The sequence below is a fragment of the Bufo bufo genome, chromosome 3 (assembly GCF_905171765.1).
Source record: "Bufo bufo chromosome 3, aBufBuf1.1, whole genome shotgun sequence".
Lineage (NCBI taxonomy): Eukaryota > Metazoa > Chordata > Amphibia > Anura > Bufonidae > Bufo > Bufo bufo.
The window spans coordinates 126,861,202-126,885,599 of NC_053391.1; positions in this window are offsets into that span (position 1 = coordinate 126,861,202).

Genomic DNA, 24,398 nt, shown 5'->3' on the forward strand with positions numbered 1-24,398 from the left:
GAGATCAGACATCCAGTGCCGCACCTGAGGGGTTAATTGTGCGTATCATAGCCCCCTGTAGGAGATCAGGTGCTGCCAGGCAGGAGGGGGCGGCCCCCCTCCCTCCCTCCCCTGTATTACATTCATTGGTGGCCAGTGCGGCCTCCCCTCTCCCCCCCTCCTAATTAAAATCCCCCCCATATACTATGGCTCCAGTTGTTCCCCCATCTTTATATTATGGCCCCAGTTGTGCCCTTCATACATATACTATGACCCCAGATGTGTCCCTATACAGATATTATGGCCCCAGTTGTGCCCCCATCCATATATTACAGTCCCAGTTGTGCCCCCATACATATACGATGGCCCCAGTTGTGCCCCCATAGATATATTATGGCCCCAGTTGGTGGGAGCGGAGAGTTCCGATCGGAGTCCCAGTTTAATCGCTGGGACTTGCAGAATCTGCAAGTAAAAAAAAGAAGTACAAAACGCACTTTACCCCTGACTACATTAAAGTGTACCCTTGTCTAATAGGGGTAAAAAATAATGAAAGTGTAGCTCGTTGCACTGTTTGCAGCAGTGATTTTTCAATTTCCCATGGTGGATTAAATGACTGTAAGAGACATGTTGAGGTGAGTAACTGTAATTATGTGTGACACTTTACCGTTAACCCTTTAGGCAAAAAAAAAGAAAACCTCCCTGAAATGAGAAGTGCACCTCCCTGAAATGAGTTTTTGCAGGTTGGGATGTCTGCAACTGGGGCCATAATATATCTATGGGGGCACAACGGGGGCCATCGTATATGTATGGGGGCACAACTGGGACCGTAATATATGTATGGGGGCACAACTGGGGCCATAATATCTGTATAGGGACACATCTGGGGTCATAGTATATGTATGAAGGGCACAACTGGGGCCATAATATAAAGATGGGGGCACAACTGGGGCCATAGTATATGGGGGGGGATTTTAATTAGGAGGGGGGGAGGGGAGGCCGCACTGGCCACCAATGAATGTAATACAGGGGAGGGAGGGGGGCCACACTGGCCACCAATGAATTTAAAACTGGGGAGGGAGGGGGTCTGCCCCCTCCTGCCTGGCAGCACCTGATCTCTTACAGGGGGCTATGATACACACAATCAACCCCTCAGGTGCGGCACCTGAGGGGTTAATTGTGCGGATCACAGCCCCCTGTAAGAGATCGGGTGCTGCCAGGCAGCAGGGGGCAGTCATGTACACAGTTCTTAGTATATTCTAACTTGAAGCGTCCCCATCACTATGGGAACGCCTCTGTGTTAGAATATACTGTCGGATCTGAGTTTTCAGATATAACTCAAATCCGATGGTATATATTAACATAGAGGCGTTCCCATGGTGATGGGGACGCTTCAAGTTAAAATATACCATTGGATTGGAGAAAACTCCGATCCGATGGTATAATAGGGACTCCTGACTTTACATTGAAAGTCAATGGGGGACGGATCCGTTTGCAATTGCACCTTATTGTGTCAACGTCAAACGGATCCGTCCCTATTGACTTGCATTGTAAGTCAGGACGGATCCGTTTGGCTCCGCACGGCCAGGCGGACACCAAAATGACTTTTTCCTTCATGTCTGTGGATCCTCCAAAAATCAAGGAAGACCCACGGAAGAAAAAAACGGACACGGATCACGGAACTACGGAACCCGTTTTTGCGGACCGGAAAAAAAAAAACCGGTTGTGTGCATGAGGCCTAAATGGCAACATTTCAACTGCCAGTAACTTAGAAAGTTGGGCGGTTAGTGCCATGCCCTGTGGGTGGCTGGGTATTTGCGCTTGCGTTCAAATGCCTGGGGTATTCCAGCTACCAGCTGATGGCTGACTGGTGCTGCGCTGGGACAGGGAAGTGGATGTGGTTGCTAATGGTGCTTGCAAAGGTACAGGTGCAGCGCGGGAGGCACCCGGGCCTGTGCCTTCGACAGGCGATTTGTCATCACCCAATATAGGGGAAGAGGAGGCAGTGGTGTGACCCGCGGACACAGATTGTGGACCCAGGTGTTCCTCCCACTTATTGCGGTGCTTGGCTGCCATGTGGCGGATCATGGTGGTGGTGGTGAGGTTGCTACTGTTCACACCTCGGCTCATTTTGGTGTGGCACAGGTTGCAAACTACTATTCTTTTGTCGTCTGCACTTTCCGCAAAAAAACGCCATACCGCGGAACACCTACCCCTTGGCAAGGGAGATTTCCGCAAGGGGGTGCTCCGTGGAACACTTGCGGGCCTGTTTGGTGTGGCCCGCCTTTTCCCTGTTGCCACCCCACTGCCTCTTCCAGCCTGTTGCAGTGCTGCAGATCGCTCCCCCTCGGAACTGCTAGCCTCACTTGCGTTTCCGCCTTCCCATGTTAGGTCAGAGACCTTATCGTCCACCAAGTGCTCTTCAACTACCCCACTCCGATCATCCTCCTCATTTGCTGACCCCAACACAACTTCAGTGATTGACAACGGTATATCATCCTCTTCATCAACCTCTGCAGACAGTAATTGTGGTTGACTTGATGGCAACTGTGTCTCATCATCATCCACCTCCTTAAACACATCATCTTGTGAGTGTGAAGGCTCTAGAGGTTGAGAATCAAGGCACAAGATCTCATGTCCCTCTTCAAGAGTGCTTGGGGAGAGGGCCAAATTAAGTGATGGGGTGAAAATAGCTCCTCGGAACATCCGAGTCCCGGATCGCTTGTTTGGCCAGACTCTACATAGTGGGAGGAAGGATGATGAGGGTGAGGATTGTGTTGTTGACCAGACTGTTGGCTACTGAGACTGGACTTGGTGGAAGACAAGGTGGTGCTTAACCCAGTGGAAGCATTATCTGCTGCAATCCAACCGACCACCTGGTCGCACTGGTCTGACTTCAAGAGTGTTGTCTTGCGACGCCTTGCAAACTGGGACATGAAGCTAGGTATCGTGGATGACTGTTTTCCTTGTGCTCTAGCAGCAGGCACAGTTGCAACGCGCCCTGAGCCACGGCCTCTGTGTAAACCATCAGAATCACGTCCACTTCCCCGTCCCTTAATACTCGCCTTCTTCATATTGACACTGGATGTCACTGATATTTGGATTAAATATAGGCCTCACACACTGTCTAGAAATAAGTGTATATTTGCTTCACAATGGTCACAGCAAGCAGAGTTTGTTTAATACAGAAACTGACTGTGTAACTGCAATTTGGATTAAATATAGGCATCACACACGGCCTAGATATCAGTGCTGATTTGCTTCTCACTGGTCACAGCAAGCAGAGTTTGTATAATACAGAAACTGACTGTAACTGCAATTTAGATTAAATATAGGCGTCACACACGGCCTAGATACCAGTGCTGATTTGCTTCTCACTGGTCACAGCAAGCAGAGTTTGTTTAATACAGAAACTGACTGTAACTGCAATTTAGATTAAATATAGGCGTCACACATGGCCTAGATATCAGTGCTGATTTGCTTCTCACTGGTCACAGCAAGCAGTGTTTGTAGAATGCAGAAAATGAATGTCACTAACAGTCGCCCTGACACAAAAAAATAATTCCCCCAAAATAAATTTTGCTGCCACCTCTAACAATAGTCCTTAAAAGGACTTTTGGGTCTCTGAAAGGTTTGAGATCAAATTCGCTCTACACTCGTTCTGTCCCTTCCTAACAGCAGCTCAACCTGACTCGTAATGAGCCGAACCCGCGTGACCGGGTGCTATAGACCGAGCATAGCGATGCTCGAGCCAAACCGGTACTCGGTCGAGCATGCTCGATCATCACTAGTTATTAGAGGCATCATAATGCGTCATTTGGCACCAGTAACTGAGCAAAGACACATATAACACATATAGGCTTACCCCATGTAATTCACTTATTTTTGTATGGATTCCTCAAGCTCTTGTCAGGTGTTCTTTTATGGAATACAATGTCATCACTTGCATCTATGTATTAATCTGCACCTGATGATGGGTGGGGTATAGCCCCTATATATACCCTGCTGTTTTTCATGCATGTTAGTTATGAGTAAGACTGTTTAACAGTTGAAACACGTTGACGGATTATGGCAAAGTGGTACACCCTGAAATGTATTTTTTTTTTTAGATATATTCTCAATAAAGCTGGAAATGCATTTTAAGGCTACTTTCACACTAGCGGCACAGATCTCTCTGATAAAGTCCTCAAGCCATATAATGCCATGTGCAAAACCCGGGCATGGTACAAAAAAGTTGCAGTCTACTTGGTGCAGGTTGCCTTGAACAACTCTTTTGTGCTGTCCTGGAGTGCTGGCAACACAGGGACTGGGGGAGGAATGGAAGGAGGGACTAGAACAGCTCTGAAGGAAAGGTGTAGGGTAAAAAATATACATAAACCTCTCAAATGTATGTATACTAATGCCAGAAGCCTGACTAATAAAACTGGTGAACTGGAATTAGTGATGTGTGAGGAGAACTATGACATAGTGGGAATAACTGAGACATGGCTGGATGATAGCTATGACTGGGCAGTTAATGTACAAGGTTACAGTCTGTTTAGAAAGGATCGTCAAAACCGGAGAGGGGGAGGGGTTTGCCTTTATGTAAAGTCCTGTCTAAAGCCCACACTCCGGGAGAATATAAGTGAGGGACATGAACATGTGGAGTCACTGTGGGTAGAAATACATGGAGGCAAAAATAATAATAAATTACTAATAGGAGTTTACTATAAACCACCTAATATACCAGAGTCCACAGAAAATCTACTACTAAACGAGATAGACGAGGCGGCAAATCATAATGAGGTGGTTATTATGGGGGACTTCAACTACCCAGATATAGACTGGAAAACTGAAACTTGTATATCTCATAAAGGAAACAGGTTCTTGGCAATAACCAAAGACAATTACCTCTCCCAACTGGTTCAGGACCCGACTAGAGGGATGGCCATATTGGACTTAGTATTAACCAATAGGCCTGACAGAACAACGGACGTGCAGTTTGGGGGACAACTGGGAAATAGTGACCATAAAGTAATAACCTTCAAATTATCATTCAAAAGAGCGTTTATACAGGGAGGAACAAAAATACCAAGCTTCAAAAAAGCTAAATTTAGCCAACTAAGAGAGGCCATAGGCCAAAATAAAAATACAGCCACAAAATGGGATATCTTTAAAAGCATCCTAAAATCTCATTGTGAGAGGTACATACCGTATGGGAATAAAAGGTTAAGGAACAAAAAGAAACCAATGTGGATAAATAGAACTGTAAAGAAAGCAATAAATGACAAAAAGAAAGCATATAAATCACTAAAACAGGAGGGTAGCACGGAAGCACTGAAAAACTATAAGAAAAAAAATAGAACATGTAAAAAACAAATAAAAGCGGCCAAACTAGAGACCGAGAGATTAATTGCCAAAGAGAGTAAAACTAACCCTAAAATCTTCTTCAATTATATAAATGTTAAAAAGTATAAATCTGAAGGTGTCGGCCCTTTGAAGAGTAATGAGGGGGGAGTCGCAGAGAGCGACGAGGAGAAAGCAAAGCTGTTAAATATTTTTTTCTCCAATGTATTCACTGAGGAAAATAAACTGTCAGATGAAAAATTGAATGTAAAAATAAATTCCCATTTAAAAGTGTTCTGTCTGACCCAGGAAGAAGTACATCAGCGACCTAAAAAGATTAAAATAGACAAATCGCCAGGACAGGGTGGCATACACCCCCGTATCCTAAGGGAATTAAGTAATGTCATAGCCAGACCCTTATTTCTGATATTTGCGGACTGTATACTGACAGGGAATGTCCCACAGGATTGGCGCATAGCAAATGTGGTGCCAATATTCAAAAAGGGTCCAAAAACAGAACCTGGAAACTATAGGCCGGTAAGTTTAACATCTGTTGTGGGTAAACTGTTTGAAGCTTTTCTAAGAGATGCTATCTTAGAGCATCTCAATGGAAATAAGCAAATAACGCCATATCAGCATGGCTTCATGAGGGATCGGTCATGCCAAACTAATTTAATCACTTTCTATGAGGAGGTAAGTTCTAGACTTGACAGCGGCGAATCAATGGATGTCGTATATCTGGACTTCTCCAAAGCATTTGACACTGTACTGCATAAAAGGTTAGTATATAGAATGAGAATGCTCGGACTGGGAGAAAATGTCTGTATGTGGGTAAGTAACTGGCTCAATGATAGAAAACAGAGGGTGGTTATTAACGGTACATACTCAGATTGGGTCACTGTCACTAGTGGGGTACCTCTTCTCTTCAATATATTTTTTTATGATCTTGTAGAAGGCTTGCAAAGTAAAATATAAATTTTCGCAGATGACACTAAACTGTGTAAAGTAATTAACACTAAAGAGGACAGTATACTACTACAGAGGGATCTGGATAGATTGGAGGCATGGGCAGATAAGTGGCAGATGAGGTTTAACACTGACAAATGTAAGGTTATGCACATGGGAAGGAATAATGCAAATCACCCGTACATACTAAATGGTAAAACACACGATAACACTGACATGGAAAAGGATCTAGGAATTTTAATAAACAGCAAACTAAGCTGCAAAAACCAGTGTCAGGCAGCTGCGGCCAAGGCCAATAAGATAATTGCATCAAAAGGGGCATAGATGCCCGTGATAAGAACATAGTCCTACCACTTTACAAATCGCTAGTCAGACCACACATGGAGTACTGTGTACAGTTCTGGGCTCCTGTGTACAAGGTAGACATAGCAGAGCTGGAGAGGGTCCAGAGGAGGGCAACTAAAGTAATAACTGGAATGTGGCAACTACAGTACCCTGAAAGATTATCAAAATTAGGGTTATTCACTTTAGAAAAAAGATGACTGAGGGGAGATCCAATAACTATGTATAAATATATCAGTCAGTACAGAGATCTATCCCATCATCTATTTATCCCCAGGACTGTGACTATGACGAGGGGACATCCTCTGCGTCTGGAGGAAAGAAGGTTTGTACGCAAACATAGAAGAGGATTCTTTACGGTAAGAGCAGTGAGACTATGGAACTCTCTGCCTGAGGAGGTGGTGATGGTGAGTACAATAAAGGAATTCAAGAGGGGCCTGGATGTATTTCTGGAGTGTAATATTAATACAGGCTATAGCTACTAGAGAGGGGTCGTTGATCTAGGTAGTTATTCTGATTGCCTGATTGGAGTCGGGAAGGAATTTTTTATTCCCCTAAAGTGGGGAAAATTGGCTTCTACCTCACAGTTTTTTTTTTTATCCTTCCTCTAAATCAACTTGCAGGATGACAGGCCGAACTGGATGGACAATTGTCTTTTTTCGGCCTTGTGTACTATGTTACTATGTAAAAAAAAGTTTTTGGACACCTTACATCACAAAAATTATAATAGCAAGCGATCAAAAAGTCATATGCCCCTCAAAATAGTGCCAATAAAACCGTACTCTCATCCCGCAAAAAATGAGCCCCTACCTAAGATAATCAGCTAAAAAAAAAATAATAATTACTCAGACTATGGAGATACTAAAATGTTTTTTTTTTGTTTATAAAAAGATTATATAATGTAAAACATAAATAAATTTTAAAAAGTAGACATATTAGGTTTCGCCACGTCCGTAAGAATCTACTCTATAAAAATACCCCATGACCTAACCCCTCAGATAAACACGGTCAAAAAAATTAAATAAAAACGGTTCCAAAACAGCAATTTTTGGCAAATTTTCCATTTTAATCCGTTTTTTTTCCAGTAACAAAGCAAGGGTTAACAGCCAAACAAAACTTAATATTTAATACCCTGATTCTGCAGTTTACAGAAACACCCCATATGTGGTCGTAAACTGCTGTATGACCAAACGTCAGGGTGCAGAAGGAAAGGAACTCCGTATGGTTTCTGGAAGGCAGATTTTGATGGCCTCTTTTTTTGGGCACCATGTCCCATTTGAAGCCCCCCTGATGCACACCTAGAGTAGAAACTCCATAAAAGCGACCCCATATAAGAAACTACACTCCTCAAGATATTAAAAACTGATTTTTACAAAATTTATTAACCCTTTAGGTGTTCCTCAACAGTTTATGGCAAATGGAGATGAAATTTCTATTTTTGGTAACCTTGCCTCACAAAAATGTAATATAGATAAACCAAAAATCATATGTACCCTAAAAATAGTCCCAACAAAGCTGCCACCTTATCCCGTAGTTTCCAAAATGGGGTCACTTTTATGGAGTTTCTACTCTAGGGGTGCATCAGGGGGGCTTCAAATGGGACATGGTGTAAATAAACCAGTCCAGCTAAATCTGCCTTCCAAAAACCACACGGAGCACCTTTCCCTCTACGCCCTACCGTTTGTCTGTACAGTAGTTTATGGCCACATATGGGGTGCTTCTGCAAAGTACAGAATCGGGGAAATAAATATAGCATTTTGTTTGGCTGTTAACCCTTGCTTTGTTACTGGAAAAAATGGATTAAAATGGAAAATTTGCTAAAAAATTTAAATTCTCAAATTTCATTTCCATTTGCCAATAACTGTTGTGCAACACCCAAAGGGTTAATGACGTTTGTAAAATCAGTTTTGAATACCTTGAGGGGTGTAGTTTCTAGTTTCATTTTTGGGTGGTTTATATTATGTAAGCCTCGCAAAGTGACTTCAGACCTGAACTGGTCCCTAAAAATTGGGTTTTTGAAAATTTCTGAAAAATTTGCTTCTAAACTTCTAAGCCTCGTAACGTCCAAAAAAACTAAAATGGCATTCCCAAAATGATCCAAACATGAAGTAGACATATAGGGAATGTAAAGTAATAACTATTTTTGGAGGTATTACTATGTATTACAGAAGTAGAGAAATTGAAACTTGGAAATTTGCAATTTTTTCCCAAATTTGGGTAAATTTGGTATTTTTTATAAATAAAAATAATTTTTTTGGACTTCATTTTACCAGTGTCAAGAAGTATAATATGTGATGTCATCCTGAGCGGTTTTTATCAATCGGTATATACATCCCTGAAAAGTGTGCCGAGTCAATTGTCTTTAGTGAGCATCAGGATACCTGGAAGCTATAATAATCGCCTATTAGTCACTCCACTAATAATATTTACCTTCTATGCCTCCGAGAACAGTGTACAGAGGCGGGACAGGGGCGCGTCTGCAATCAGCGGCACCCAAATGCTATTGGTTCCCGCGAGATGACGTCTGGCATAGGGGGCGCGGTGTTCTCCTTTTCAGAGGCAGTGGAGGGAGGCTGCACTACGGCCGTCCCAGTGCCGCAGGCTACGTGCTGCACCCTATGTACCAGAGCGTGTCAGCACAGTTTGTTTGTGTATGTGTGTCTGAAAGCACTCCTGATGAATCGGTGACAGAAATAGTCACCAGAGAAACGCGTCGAGCCACTTGTAGACTGCTGTCTCTGAAACGTGGAGGGGAGAGCCCTTTAGTCTAATAGTAGACACAGCTAGGTAGCCTTACTTAGCCCCAGTGGGGAATACAGACCGTTGCCAGTGACCGGGCTACTGATCAAGAGGGGTGGATGGAGGTTCTCACACCACAATAAGTCCATCCTCCCTAGGGTTCTGGTCATGAGTCTACCCTATCTGGTGATAATTTATTGAACCCTGGGTTTGGCCAGCTATGTACGCTCCAGTGTAGTGGGTGCCATCCAGGTGAATGTATTTGTTTTGTTTATGTATTGAGAACTTACACCCGTTCTTTTTTAAATAATTTAATAAAAGTTACTTTTTAGCGACCACCACTTATACAGTCAAATGTTATTAATTAGGTAGTCGTCTACCATTTACTACAATTATCAGTAAACCCGTTTTTGATTCAATATAGCTTCAGATAAGTGATGGCAGGTTTCTTATCCAGTGATATTAGCTCTGACAACTGGCTGGGCAACCCGTGGGAAGTATTTTCCGAACAGGAATTTCCTATGTCCTCACAGTCGGCCAGTATCTCCTCTGTATTCAAAAGTGTATAAGGACCATGTCCGGTCATGGTGGGAGATACATACCCTAGAGACATACCTCAAGAACAAGATAGTTCCTAGGGGGCTGCGAAATCCTGTACTGCCTATTGCTAGGGTCAAATCAGAGGAACTTATGAAAAAACGGGAGAAAGAATCAGTCGAATCCTCCCTTCGTCTCATGAAGTTACTATTAGAGGAAGAGAGAAACATACTCGTTAAAACCACCAACGATTGGCAGGCACAGATTGAGGTAGTAAAGAAATTCACACAATCTCCAGACTTTCAAAAAAGGGAAAGAGCACTACAGCAATCAGTGGAGAGATTCACTGGATACATCAGGGAGAGAAAACATAATCTGTTTGTGCGTGATACCCGTGATTTTAAGGAGGGTACTGTCTTTAGCTTCACAGGTATAAAAAGCAAAACAACTGTGGAAAGCGAGACAGATTTTTCATCCTCAGAGGGTGAAATAGAGGGCGAGAATACAGCAACCACATCTGTGAATACTAAAATCAATAGAGGTAGAGGGCGAGGTTGGCGACCTAACAGGAATCGTGGTAGAAGCAGGACCGACAGGAATGATAGGGTTTTTTTTAGGGATGGGTACAGAATACCCCCTAAGGAACATAAAAAAACAATAGTTCCACTCGGACATGCTGAGGACTTTGAGTCCTGTCAGCAACTGAGATGGAACTTCTACGTAAAGGGTTATCCTTTGTCCCAATGTGTAGGTATAATCCATTTACTTGGGCAAAGGATATCAACCTCTTTATCAGGAAGCTTAAATGGAGGAAATTCTTCCTCACTCATGATCGGGATGAATGCTGGAGATTAGGCATAGATGGGGAAGAACTGTCTGATGTCCGCCTGTTAACAGAATTATGGGTGGAGGGACAAAGACCTATGCACTGGTCCCTTCACCCAACTGAAACTTCCCTCTAAGAAATATCCACCTGTAAGCGAATACTCTCCTCTGGATGCGTTCCTCATGACTGTTACAGAAAAGTTGAGGACGCTGCATGTTTATGATCAGGGATCATGCAATCTTACCCCTGGCGAATCTGCGGCCCTGGAATTGTTACAGAAGTACAAAACAATCATTATCAAACCCTCTGATAAGGGAGGTAATGTAGTGGTCCTGGGGATGGAAGCATACAGGAAGATGTGTTTACGGATACTAAATGAGAGGTCTTGCTATGCCAAACTTCGTAGTAACCTTATTGCTACTCTCAAAGTCAAATTAACACAAATACTAGGGGAGGCAAAGAGAGAAGGCCTGGTGAGCAGGGATGAATACACCTACCTGCTGCCTGAGCATCAGATCACCTCGGTATTTTATGCTCTGCCTAAAATCCATAAAGGGGTTAATCCCCTCAAGGGCAGGCCCATAGTGTCCGGAGTGGGTAGCCTTAGAGAGAGAGTCAGCAACTATGTTGATATAATCCTGTGTCCTTTCGTATTGAGTTTACATACGTAAGGGACTCAATGGATGTGCTGAGGCATCTCAATGATGTGACATGTTAGGGTGGCACACTTCTTGCCAGTTTGGATGTGGAGGCCCTCTACAGTTCCATCCCACACGAGAGAGGATGTGAAGCTGTGGGGGCATTCCTGGCGGAAAGGGGGGCCCACCTAACGTCACACAATGACTTTGTCATCAAGTTATTGGATTTTATCCTTGGAAACAATATCTTCTTGTTCGACAGACAGGTCTTCCACCAGCTCAGGGGGGTGGCGATGAGCAGTCCCTGTGCCCCTACCTTCGCCAACCTATACATGGGTTGGTGGGAGAGACACGTCATCTTCATTGATAGCATGAGTCAATGGGCCTCATCCATTACACTGTGGCTGAGGTTCATCGACTACGTGTTTATCCTGTGGGACAATACCTGTCACGGATGATGTTGCAGATAGCTGGAACTTATGAATAAACGTCCGACTGGCTTGATCCCAAACTAAGGAGCATATAGGTGAGCCCTATAAAACCCTAAGAGCTCTCCCTGACTGCTATGCTCATGCAAGGGTCTCAATGGTAGACAATTGCATCCCCACGTACTTAAGACTGTGTGACACCTGAAAACCCTATAATAGTGAGGGGACACGACCACCGTCTCCCTGCACTTAATACGGACGGAGTCAGGGTCACCTAGAATCAAGCCAGCAAGGAAACACAATACATAAAAAGACTTATCTGCACAAACAGCAGCAGCAGCAGCAGCAGCCTCCAACAGTGAACACTTCATCCAGGTAGTAGTATAAATCGCAAAGTGAGGCAGTATGGGAGGGAATATAAAGGGAGATGATTAGTCTAAATAGGTGACACCTGGGATAAGGAAAGGAGATGACAAAGTGAAACCAAAACAAAGAACGTCATGACTAAGGATCCGTATCTTTAGTGATCCGAAACCGGTCAATTTCTTGCATTGCTGTATGTTGGTTTTTATCTGCACGGGATTAAATAAAGCCTCAAGTTTTTTCAGTGAAGCTGGATTGTCTTTCTTTTCATTTAAAGAACATCATGCAAGAGGTAGAGAAGGACGTCTGCCAGACCTTCTCACAGAACTGGCGGTGACAATAGCGCCTCAGCATTCAACGAGTTTGTTTCCATCCTCAACAAGAATAATCTTGGATTATACTTCACTTCAATGACACCAAACTCATATTCCCTGATTTGTGTATTCAGATTGGTCCGGATAGGACAATCACCACCAACATGTTTAGAAAACCGACAGCCACAAATACGCTACTCAAATGGGATAGTGATCACCCACTTCCGTTGAAGCGTGGCATCCCTAAAGGACAATATTTGCGGGCAAGGCGAAATTGCTCCAAATGGGCTGATTTTAGAACTGCGGCAAATTACCTAAGAACTAGATTCAGTCGTAGAGGGTATCCAGCAGAACCACTGAAGCAAGCATATCACCACGCCTCAGGATGTGATAGAGAAAGTTTGCTACATCCAAAAATGGCTACGGGTGGTGACCCTAAGGCTAGGATCATAGGGACATTTGATCTAGCACATAGGGAAGTACGCAAGGTTCTAAATGACAACTGGGGCCTTCTACAGTCTGATCCGATAGTGGGACACTTGGTGGAAGATTATCCCCTGATAACATTCCGCAGAGGTGGCAATCTGGTTCACAGTTCTTTCTCCACCCCAGTATCGGATACGTAGTTGCCATCAGGTACCTTTAATTGTAGTGGATGCGTGGCGTGTAAGGCCATCAAGAAAGGAAAGCAGGTGGTGAGTACGACCATGGGCAAGAGATATGAGATCCGGTCCTTCATTAATTGCAGAACCTGTGGTATGATATATGTAGCAACATGTATTTGCAAGTTACAATATGTAGGGAAGACGAAGCGCGAATTTAGGCGCCGCATTGGTAAACATTTATGTGACATCGCTAATAAAGCTGATTCACCAATTTTTTAACACGTCTTGACGCAACACTCTGACACCACTGACTACATTAAATTTCAAGGCATTGAGCATGTTAGAACATCTGTGCGAGGGGGAGATGTGGACAATCTCCTCCTTCGGAAAGAGGCTCAGTGGACCTTTATGCTACAAACGGTTAAACCACATGGACTGAATGAGTTTATCTCATATACCAGTTTCATCCAGTCACATGCTGTGGTTAGCCCTATAGTCAGCGGTGCCTCTTATGACAGAATATGGCCCATGATTGGTAGATTACATATTTTTCTGTCATGGCACTGATCTATTTATATCTAAGACCGCTGTGTATGTGACTATGGTCACATTGATATTGACATCAAGCTGCTGATTTGTGTGTCCAAGCGGTATGCTTGGTAGCTATTCATACATGTCAGCTTGAGCGGTCTTCACGTATTGGTCATCATTCACACTTGTCATCCTGAGCGGTTTCTATCGATCGGTATATACATCCCTGAAAAGTGTGCCGAGTCAATTGTCTTTAGTGAGCATACCTTCAGGATACCTGGAAGCTATAATAACCGCCTATTAGTCACTTCACTAATAATATTTACCTTCTATGCCTCCGAGAACAGTGTACAGAGGCGGGACAGGGGCGCGTCTGCAATCAGCGGCACCCCAATGCTATTGGTTCCCGCGAGATGACATCCGGCATAGGTTGTGTGGTGTTCTCCTTTTCAGAGGCAGTGGAGGGCGGCCGCGCTATGGCCGTCCCAGTGCCGCAGGCTACGTGCTGCACGCTATGTACCAGAGCGTGTCAGCACAGTTTGTTTGTGTATGTGTGTCTGAAAGCACTCCTGATGAATCGGTGACAGAAATAGTCACCAGAGAAACGCGTCGAGCCACTTGTAGACTGCTGTCCCTGAAACATGGAGGGGAAAGCCCTTTAGTCTAATAGTAGACACAGCTAGGTAGCCTTACTTAGCCCCAGTGGGGAATGCAGACTGTTGCCAGTGACCGGACTACTGATCAAGAGGGGTGGATGGAGGTTCTCACACCACAATAAGTCCATCCTCCCTAGGGTTCTGGTCACGAGTCTACCCTATCTGGTGATAATTTATTGAACCCTGGGTTTGGCCAGCTACGTACACTCAAGTGTAGTGGGTGCCACCCAGGTGAATGTATTTGTTTTGTTTATGTATTGAGAACTTCCACCCGTTCTTTTTTTAATAATTTAATAAAAGTTACTTTTTAGCGACCACCACTTATACAGTCAAACAATATGTCATGAAAAAACAATCTCAGAATGGCCTGGATAAGTCAAAGCGTTTTAAAGTTATCACCGCATAAAGTGACACTGGTCAGATTTTAAAAAAATGGCCTGGTCCTTAAGGTGAAAATGAGCCCGGTCCCTAAGGGGTTAAGAGTGAAAAGTGACCTGATTGTTGGTGATAACATTTAGAGATGAGGGAAGTGAATCCCACAAAGTGGAATTCGATCCGAATTTCAGGAATTATTCGATTCGCCTAGAAGCCGAATTTCCTCGTGCTTTGTGTCAGTGAATCTATTAATCCGGAAATTCAAACTTACCGCCTCCATTTCCAGGCGAAGGGCCGCCAGCATTCATCTTGCTTGAAGATCTCGGGCGAAAATCTCATGCGGCGCGAGATTACATCATTACACTGGCCGGCGTGATGACGTAATCTCGCGGCGCACGTGATTTTGACTAAGATCTTCAAGCAAGATGGCGGCGGCCGGCCGATCGCGTGCAAATGGAAGCAGTAAGTTTGATGTAATGTTTTATTTTATGTTAATTTCACACTGTTTGTACGCTCAGATGCCGCAATCATGTATGAACTCGGAATCTGTGGGGTACAATGACGAGGGCGTCTAATAACATTGCACTGTCTGTGATTATGGAGAGCTAAGGTTTCACACTGCCCATGGTTTCACTGTTGCCAACGGTCCCTAATTTTCATAGACAGTCGCAGCAAATTTGGGCTGACTTGGTCCCAAACTGGATGAGAGTTTAGCAACATTCCCCAAATATACCAACTACAGTGTTGGTAGGTATGTGCTTTTAATCTGGACTGACCTTCACCACAGCCTCAGAAGCTAATGGAAAATGGTCTTTGTTACGCATAGCAACCAATCACAGCACAATGATTGTTTGCTACAGGCAACAAAGGCAGTTTTTCTCATAATTTCCACCTTTATTTTTGAGTCTAGCAAAAGGTAACAAAAATTAACCATACAATAAAATATGTGGCTTTATATGACTGTAACATACCCCACAGGGCATAAATTCTGGGTCTGGGAAATGTCTTGTTCAATACCTTACATAGGTTGACTCATGGAATAAATTGGCTCGTCAGATAATCTGTCGCCACATACCTAGTAATCCAACTGAAGTGTCAGATGTGTGCAGGTCTCCTGACTCAAATGCTGTTTTCCCCATTCTGATCAGCGCCCACAATCCTGAATAATCCTTGATTTTGTAATATGCAAACTAATTGCTTGGTTCTTGTGGCACCAAAAGCCCCACTCCTCGTTGCTGCCCATCCCGCCACTCCAGCTTTGAGTGACAGGGCCACTGTGTTTTCGTGCATGCACCAGTACATGCTTGTCAGGATGGAAGTTGTCTCTACTACACATGCAGCGTACTCAAGTTGTGTTTTATAGTGTTTCTGGGTGTAGTAGTGCAATGACACTAACCTGAGACGGCTGACTCTCTGCATAGGCAGGTGATGGTAGAAAATGTTCGTGACGCCAGTGCCAATTAAACGGTGGCACGCCGTTTGCTGATAGCAGGAATAAATGAGGAACACCGTGATGTTAAAACAGAACTCCAACTTTAGTAGTTTTCATAGAGACATGAACGGAAGCGCAGTTCCTTTGCATACAGTCGATTTTTCAATACGGTTGATGCAGGCAATACAGATTGAGCAAGGTGACTACAGAGTGTTAAACACACAGGACTTGCAGTACAGGAGCTTGCACTCTATCTCTGACTGATCCTGGAACATAGCAAATCTTCTCCAAGGCCCAATACCTTAACTCTGGCGTATATCCTTGGTTTTAGCTTTATAAAGTACCTCCTCTGTTATCTTGAGTACCTCTTGCTTTTCTGCACTTTGCCTCTGTCTCCCTCTCAGCTTCCTCAGGCTCTAGAAACTTCTGTACGGTGGTATTCCTGCTTCTGCTTATCTATATATTCAGGAGGGGAACCTTCTCCATGGATTCGGAACCCGGTTACAGGGACTGCAATACCCTCTCCTGGTCCGCAGGCTTCAGGCCTGGACTTGTCTCTGACATAGTCTAAACTCCAGCTTCAGACTGCAGGCTGCAGCTTTAGACAGACACTTAGACTAGACTCCCTTTCACTTCCCTGACTGGGCCTTATATAAACTAGGGCTCTCTAGCTCCCTCTAGTGACTAGAAGCTGGAATAACACCCCTAGCAGGCCTGTACATGCAAGTATAATAGTAACAGGGAAATACATAACATTACATTACATGACAATTTATAAAATGACATATACCAACTTCCCCATAAATAAGGGGGGACGACAGCACACCAAGTGACACCTTTGTAGTGACGGGCATTACAGTCCCCGTACACTACATACCCCACTGCTTTAAGCTGAGTACGCCCTCGTACTCCATCAGGGCTCGCCCAACTGGAATCTCTACCTGAAACAGAAAAAAGAGACATGCAGGCATACATACATGTAATTCATCTGCATTTACATTCATATCAGGTCCAATTGGCAAAGATGAAGGGTGGTGACAAGGGGCGTCGTTCTCTTCTCTCAGGATAGTGAATGGAACTGGGGCGCTGACCTGGCACAGCGTAACATTAAAACCAGAATAGTCCATGACAATGAATAAGTCCATAATAGAACAGCACAATAGATAAAACAGTATAAAAGTTCTTGGAGGCTCAAAGAACAAACATGAGTCCGTACCCAGGTTATTTTCCTATTAAATCACAGAGGCTCTCATGCGGTGGAGTCCATCTCTGGGCACATTTCCTTTTAAAAGAGCAAAAATCTCAGAGGCTCAGGTCCTTTTGAGTCCGTCTCCGGGCACGGTTCCTTAGTATGAAGTTGCACAATAAAAGGACAGCAAAGACAAGTGCTGTAACACCCCTGATCAACCTGAAAAGGGGGTGAAGGGTAAAAGGTGCAACTAAGGAACAGGCACAACTTGGCGTGGGGTAGTAAAAGCAGGCAGGAGGTCCTGGAAACAAACGTGGCTTTGTTGGCTTTATTACTTCAGTGGCCAACACCTACCACTGAGCCGTGGATGAACTGGCAGCCGCAACAAAGGACCAGGAAAACGTAGGACTCCTGTCCTGAAAGGGTTAACACCATACTTCTTCGGTGAAATAAATCAAAGGCCTAGCAGGCTGATTCACAGTGGCATATCATAACCACTTGGCTCTGCTGGCAAGTACGGCCTGTAGTAGTCCTCTACAGGAGGATGGGCCCACATAACTGTATTAGGGGGCAGCTGCAAGGTGAAGGGGCCCCTAATAGATATTGGCCCCATTGGCCTAGGGGTAAACCCTTGGGTGGACCGTACCGGTCCCGGCATGATAATGGTGGGATGGATTGGAGCGGTTACCGTCGCCTCAAGCGGTCCGGTGGGCTCTGTGCAGCAATTCACAGCAACCGGAGGTCTTCTTTGGGGCACTGGCGGAGCGGTGGCAGCAGAAGGTAGTCTACGGGTGGTGACAGGCACCCTTACCTCGTCCTTCTTTGGCGGCGTCTGGATCCTGGCGGTCGCGATCTTGCGCAGCTCCCGCAACTTCTCCTCCAGCCGGACAATCTGCTCACCGATGCTCTCCGTGTCAGAGTCGCGGTCATCTGCTGGCGCCGCCGGCGCAGGTACAGGGAATGACGGCTCGGACTCGGCCTCTGCAGGTTCTGGTGGCGCATCGGGTCTCCGACCCTTCCGGATGTTCTCCAAGGTAGCATGAAGTCCTTGCAAGTTTTCCATATCTTGTATGGTCTTCTCCCGACGAGGCAGCTCGGGGGAAGGATAGGGGCTCACCCATTTCTCCAACACGGTTGGCTGCCAGAAGACGTTAGGCCCAATGAAGGAGCTCCGCTCCTGGAAGGCGTGATGGGCCGGCTCTGGAGAGCGTTCCGGTTCCCGCTCGCAGCCAGAGTAGTCTTCTTCTTCTGCCTCCCAGTCCTCAGGTGCTCGCTTGGGACGGGTCACGGCAGTTGCATAAGGGCCTCTCAGGCTCTCGGCAGGGGTGAACTCCACTTCCTCTCCCTCGCGGAGGCTGTGTTGATAGGAAGGGAGGTAGTCTCTCTTGACAGACCTTCTATTCACATATAGGTCTCTGCCAGTCAGATAGTCTTGGATGAACCCGTAGCCACGGGTTTTGTCAAAGGACACCACCACTCCCTTTCTCCTTTCCAGACGGGGTTGGGTGTTGGTGTGTCGTTCATGAATTGTCTTGGTCAACTCTTCATAGTAGATCTTGGTCTTGGTATTTCGCTTTATTGCGGCCTCCCTGATCTCCGCCATGAGTGAGGACCATTTGAAAGAGGGCTGAAAGAAGTCTCTCCAAGAGCCATAGCAGGGCTCTGGTTCTTTCTCCCGTGGGCGGCAGGCGGGTTTCTCCGGTCCCGGAGAGTAGGCCGGTGGAGCCTCCTCTGGCTCTACACCAATAGCACTCATTTTTGAAATCTCAGGTGCGGACGTTGCAGCAACGCTCTGTTCACTTTCCAACATGCTCGATCCTTCTCTGGAGAGCGATAGGGTCGCGTCAATTAAATCAGCCAGCTCCTCCCATTGCACTGGGAGGCCGCCCCCCAGGTATTCCAGTATATGGAAGGCGGTGTCCATGCTGGCAGACATGCAAATGTCCAGATAAGCAGTGGCGCCTGACCTTGAACTCCTTCCCGCTATTTTCTCAGAAAGGCGCCAATTTTTCCCGCCTTTTCGGGATGAAGATGACGCAGCAGTTATTTCAGCAAGCTCAGCGGCCATCTTTAGCAAGAAACGCTGTCTATTCACTGACAGCAAGCAGGATGATGAAAAGTCCACAAAACCACACTCCAATGCAGCGATTTCCTTCCTCTTGATAGCGCAACACTGCACAGCGCTTTTTAGAGGTTTTAGGAACACTTTTGGTATGATTTTCAGTTCACAAAGTCCACTTTAAATAAACAGGCAATTTGTCACTTTGGTCACAGGGCAACTGTATAAGGCACAAAGTTCACGCTTCTTGCACTAGAAAGCGTGCGTATCCTGTTCGTGACGCCAAAAGAGAGGTGCAGCGTACTCAAGTTGTGTTTTATAGTGTTTCTGGGTGTAGTAGTGCAATGACACTAACCTGAGACGGCTGACTCTCTGCATAGGCAGGTGATGGTAGAAAATGTTCGTGACGCCAGTGCCAATTAAACGGTGGCACGCCGTTTGCTGATAGCAGGAATAAATGAGGAACACCGTGATGTTAAAACAGAACTCCAACTTTAGTAGTTTTCATAGAGACATGAACGGAAGCGCAGTTCCTTTGCATACAGTCGATTTTTCAATACGGTTGATGCAGGCAATACAGATTGAGCAAGGTGACTACAGAGTGTTAAACACACAGGACTTGCAGTACAGGAGCTTGCACTCTATCTCTGACTGATCCTGGAACATAGCAAATCTTCTCCAAGGCCCAATACCTTAACTCTGGCGTATATCCTTGGTTTTAGCTTTATAAAGTACCTCCTCTGTTATCTTGAGTACCTCTTGCTTTTCTGCACTTTGCCTCTGTCTCCCTCTCAGCTTCCTCAGGCTCTAGAAACTTCTGTACGGTGGTATTCCTGCTTCTGCATATCTATATATTCAGGAGGGGAACCTTCTCCATGGATTCGGAACCCGGTTACAGGGACTGCAATACCCTCTCCTGGTCCGCAGGCTTCAGGCCTGGACTTGTCTCTGACATAGTCTAAACTCCAGCTTCAGACTGCAGGCTGCAGCTTTAGACAGACACTTAGACTAGACTCCCTTTCACTTCCCTGACTGGGCCTTATATAAACTAGGGCTCTCTAGCTCCCTCTAGTGACTAGAAGCTGGAATAACACCCCTAGCAGGCCTGTACATGCAAGTATAATAGTAACAGGGAAATACATAACATTACATTACATGACAATTTATAAAATGACATATACCAACTTCCCCATAAATAAGGGGGGACGACAGCACACCAAGTGACACCTTTGTAGTGACGGGCATTACAGTCCCCGTACACTACACACAGCCCTGACAAGCATCAGGGCCGTACTGTGCATGTGCCAACTCCCGATACTCCAATGCATGGGCGAGAACACAGGTACAGGCGAGATTACATCTCCCCTGCCTGGCCCTGTCACTCACACTGAGAGCTGTGGTGGACAGCAATAAGGAATGGGGCTTTTGGTGCAATAAGGTGCAATGGTGATGCTCTCGTTGCACCAAGCAGCTAATTTTCATATCACAAAATCACATTTTTCTTAGGATTGTGGCCACCGATTGAGATGGGGAAGCAGTGTTTGAATCTGGAGACCTGCGCACATCTAACACTTCCCTTCAATTACTTGTTATGTAGAGGTATGTGGTGACAAATGCTCTTTAAATATTTATATATGTAGGTAAGGCTGCCTGTATTTGTGGGAGGGGCATAGGCCCCGCCCCTTGGCTATAAAGTCCACGGAGTACAGGGGACGGGACGTGCAGCCAGGTACCTGGTACTTCCGGTTCACGTCTGGTTCCTGCACGTCCCGCTCCTTTAGGTCTCGGTCTGGGTAAGTATTTGGTCGGCGTTTCGTCTCGTCTCGTTTCGTCCAGGTAAGCAGGGAATCCGATGCCGGTCATCGGCAGCAGTGGTGACCGCATGGCGGGTCGGGTCCTTACCCCAGTGCGGGAGGCAGCGCACGGCTGATCATGGTCCTTACCTCGGTACGGGGGCGGTGCAGGCACGTTGGGGGGAATGCCGTGGCCCGGCGGGCTTCCATGAGGCAGGCCGGGCGGCGCATGCCGATTGTGTGCGGGCGTGTGCCGGTTGCTAGGCACGCTCGGCGGCGCCGCCCCTGGTAATGCTCGCGCCGTGCATGGGAACCCCGCCGGCAGCCGGGGGGAGCTGCGGGCATGTTCAGAGGCTCATGGTCACCAGCACGTGCACATCATCAGGCACGTTGCTGATCGTCATTGGGGAGCATTCTGTTGTCCCCCATTCACTGTCCCAGTTACACACTTCATTTTTGTGGCCAAATATGTGACATTTACATCATGCCTACATAGTGATACCTGAGGCCATGTCCTTATCGCCTGCACAGCTCCGGAGGAGCACATTACCGGAGTTGCCATATCAGGCAGGTCCAGATACAGCCACACCACGTGGTCCCATTTGAATACTGTTAACTGGATCCAACAGGGATCCGGTGGGTTCTAGGATTTAATGCCATTGGTCAGCCGGTTGTTGACTTGTTGGGCTCTCTGTGCTGGAGCAGCAGTTGCCTGCGTTCTTTGGCAGGCCTGTGGCTCCGGCGGGAAAGCTGGGCTGGCCCTGAGTAAAAAAAATAAAAAAAAAAAAATTTTTTTTGTAGGATTCTCCATACCTTTACATTGTTGTTATGCATCATCATATTTCAGTGGCTGCTTCTGGTCGGTTATCTGACACTTTACGCCATTCCAAGGATTCCTTTACTTACAGTAGGTGGTACGTTCTGATTTGCATACGGGTATGTTATGTGTCACGGTGGGTTTGGCCGCAGGCACATTCACACGTCTCCCATATGTTATGTCCGCCGCACCGGTGGCATGTTGTCCCACTTGGCACGTCCAGGTTGTCATACTCGTTTCTCTCGTTGCTCTTCTGCTGGAAGCGTTCTGGCGGTATCCTGTCAGCCACCCCGGTGACACATGATTCTGCCTGGAACGTCCAGGTTGTCACTTGTCTATTGTGGTACGTCTGCTTGAAGCGTTCAGGCTATGCTGCGTCCGCCACTCCGGTGGCTCGTGGTCCGGTCTGGAACGTCCAGGTTGTCACTTTGTCTATTGTGGTACGTCTGCTTGAAGCGTTCAGGCAATGTTACGTCCGTCACGCCGGTGGCACGTGGTCCTGCCTGGAACGTCCAGGGTGTCATTCTCGTCTCTTGTGGCATATCTGCTTGAAGCGTTCAGGCAAAGTATGTCTGCCACGACGGTGGCACGTGGTCCTGCCTGGAACGTCCAGGTTGTCATATTCGTCTCCTGTTGCACGTCTGCTTGAAGCGTTCAGGCAATGTTACGTCCGCCACGCCAGTGGCACGTGGTCCTGCCTGGAACATCCAGGGTGTCATTTGTTCATCTCATGTGGTACGTCCGCTTGAAACGTTCAGGCATTATTATGTTTGTCACTCCGGTGACGCGTGGTCCTGCCTGGAACGTCCAGGTTGTCATACTCGTCTCTTGTGGCATGTCTGCTTGAAGCGTTCAGGCAAAGTATGTCAGCCACCCCGGTGGCACGTGGTCCTGCCTGGTACATCCAGGTTGTCTTATTCGTCTCCTTGTTGCACGTCTGTCTGAAGCGTTCAGGCAATGTCGCGTCTGCCGCCCCGGGGGCATGGTGTCCTGTCTAAATACGTCCAAGAGGTCTTTTTCACCAGTCTTGGCACACATCCGCCCATAGCAGCATGCATGACCTAGCAGCACCCCGGGGGCATGTCATCCTGGTTTGTTGGCTCGTCAGTCCTTATCATTGTGTGCCTGGCGCATGTAGGCCATGTTTTCTTTTACCCTTAGGGGCAGGCTGCATGGCCTGATATAACCAGGTCGGTAATATTCCCAGTGCATTTAGATTTTCATACATTGTTTTTGTTTATACGGCAGCTCGTTGGGGGTCTCAGTGCTTTCGACCTTCCATAAACAAGGCCGCCACCTCGGTCAGTGGTACGGGCCTCCGGTACGGTATCTGTTCCATTTTTCATCAAATTCCATAACCAGGTGAGTATCAGTTCTGGTCCTTCAGGCCCGGCCATAGTCAAGGGTCGGTGTTACTGGCAGGGGCCAGGGGGGGGGGGCACCGGGATGTCCAAGGTACGCCTGGTCTCCGCACGAGTAACAAAGGTTTTGTCCTGAGGTAGTGACCAGGGCGTAGAGTTATTTCGGCGCGGTCAACATGTCTCAGGCCTCAGACATTGATGACGCCTCGTCCATCTCCGGGTCCGTGGTTTCCGATCTGGCTGGTCATGGATCCCTGAGGAACTGGACAATTCCGAAGCTGGTGGCGGAATTGAATAGAAGGGGCATCAGTCACCCGGCTTCAGCCAGAAAAGCCGAACTTTATAGGCTGCTGGTATCTAGCCCGGTTCCATCCAGCGAGCAACTGGCAGGTCCAACTATCCAGTCATCATTGGCTCAGTTGAATGCCACAATGGGGAGTCTGGCTGCCTCGGTAGGGGACATCCAGCACAGGGTCATGGAGCTGGAGTCCAGGGCCTCCACCGCTTCGCAGTCAGTGGCGCCCGTGGCTGCGGTGTCATGGCCGGTGGCGAGTTCCCCAGGTATGTCCTCTACTCCTCCGGCCATTGTCCCAGCTCATTTTGTGGCGGAGAATATTAGAAGGGATATACTGGCAGGCAAAGAAGTCAACCTGGCATCCATCCTCATAGCATCGCACGATGCAAGCGAGCACAGAACAATTGATTGCGGGGAGGTGTCAGTGGTGATGAGGTCCAAGGATGCCCGGTTGAATCGCAAACTGTCCATACCGGAATTTGTTCTTGCATTCAGTTTGTTTAGAGACGTCATTTGCTCGGCACAGCCAAATAGGAGGGAGGAGCTGGACGCCGATTTGGGTCACAAGTATGGGGGCTCTGCGTTTTATGACTACCACCGGTCCTTCGCGGCTAAAGCCGCAGCCTCCCTAGCACAGTTCCAATTTATGACCAATTGGGCTGTGCTGGATATGGAGCTATTCTGCAGGCATTTTGCAGGTCTCTGAGCCCCCACTTGTGGCGCATGCCAGTCCATTTTTCATGCCACAGAATTGTGCCCCAACGAGGCAGCCACTCATCCGGACAGAGCCCTTCCAGGAACGTCAGGGGTCCCCACGGGCCCGGCCCTCAT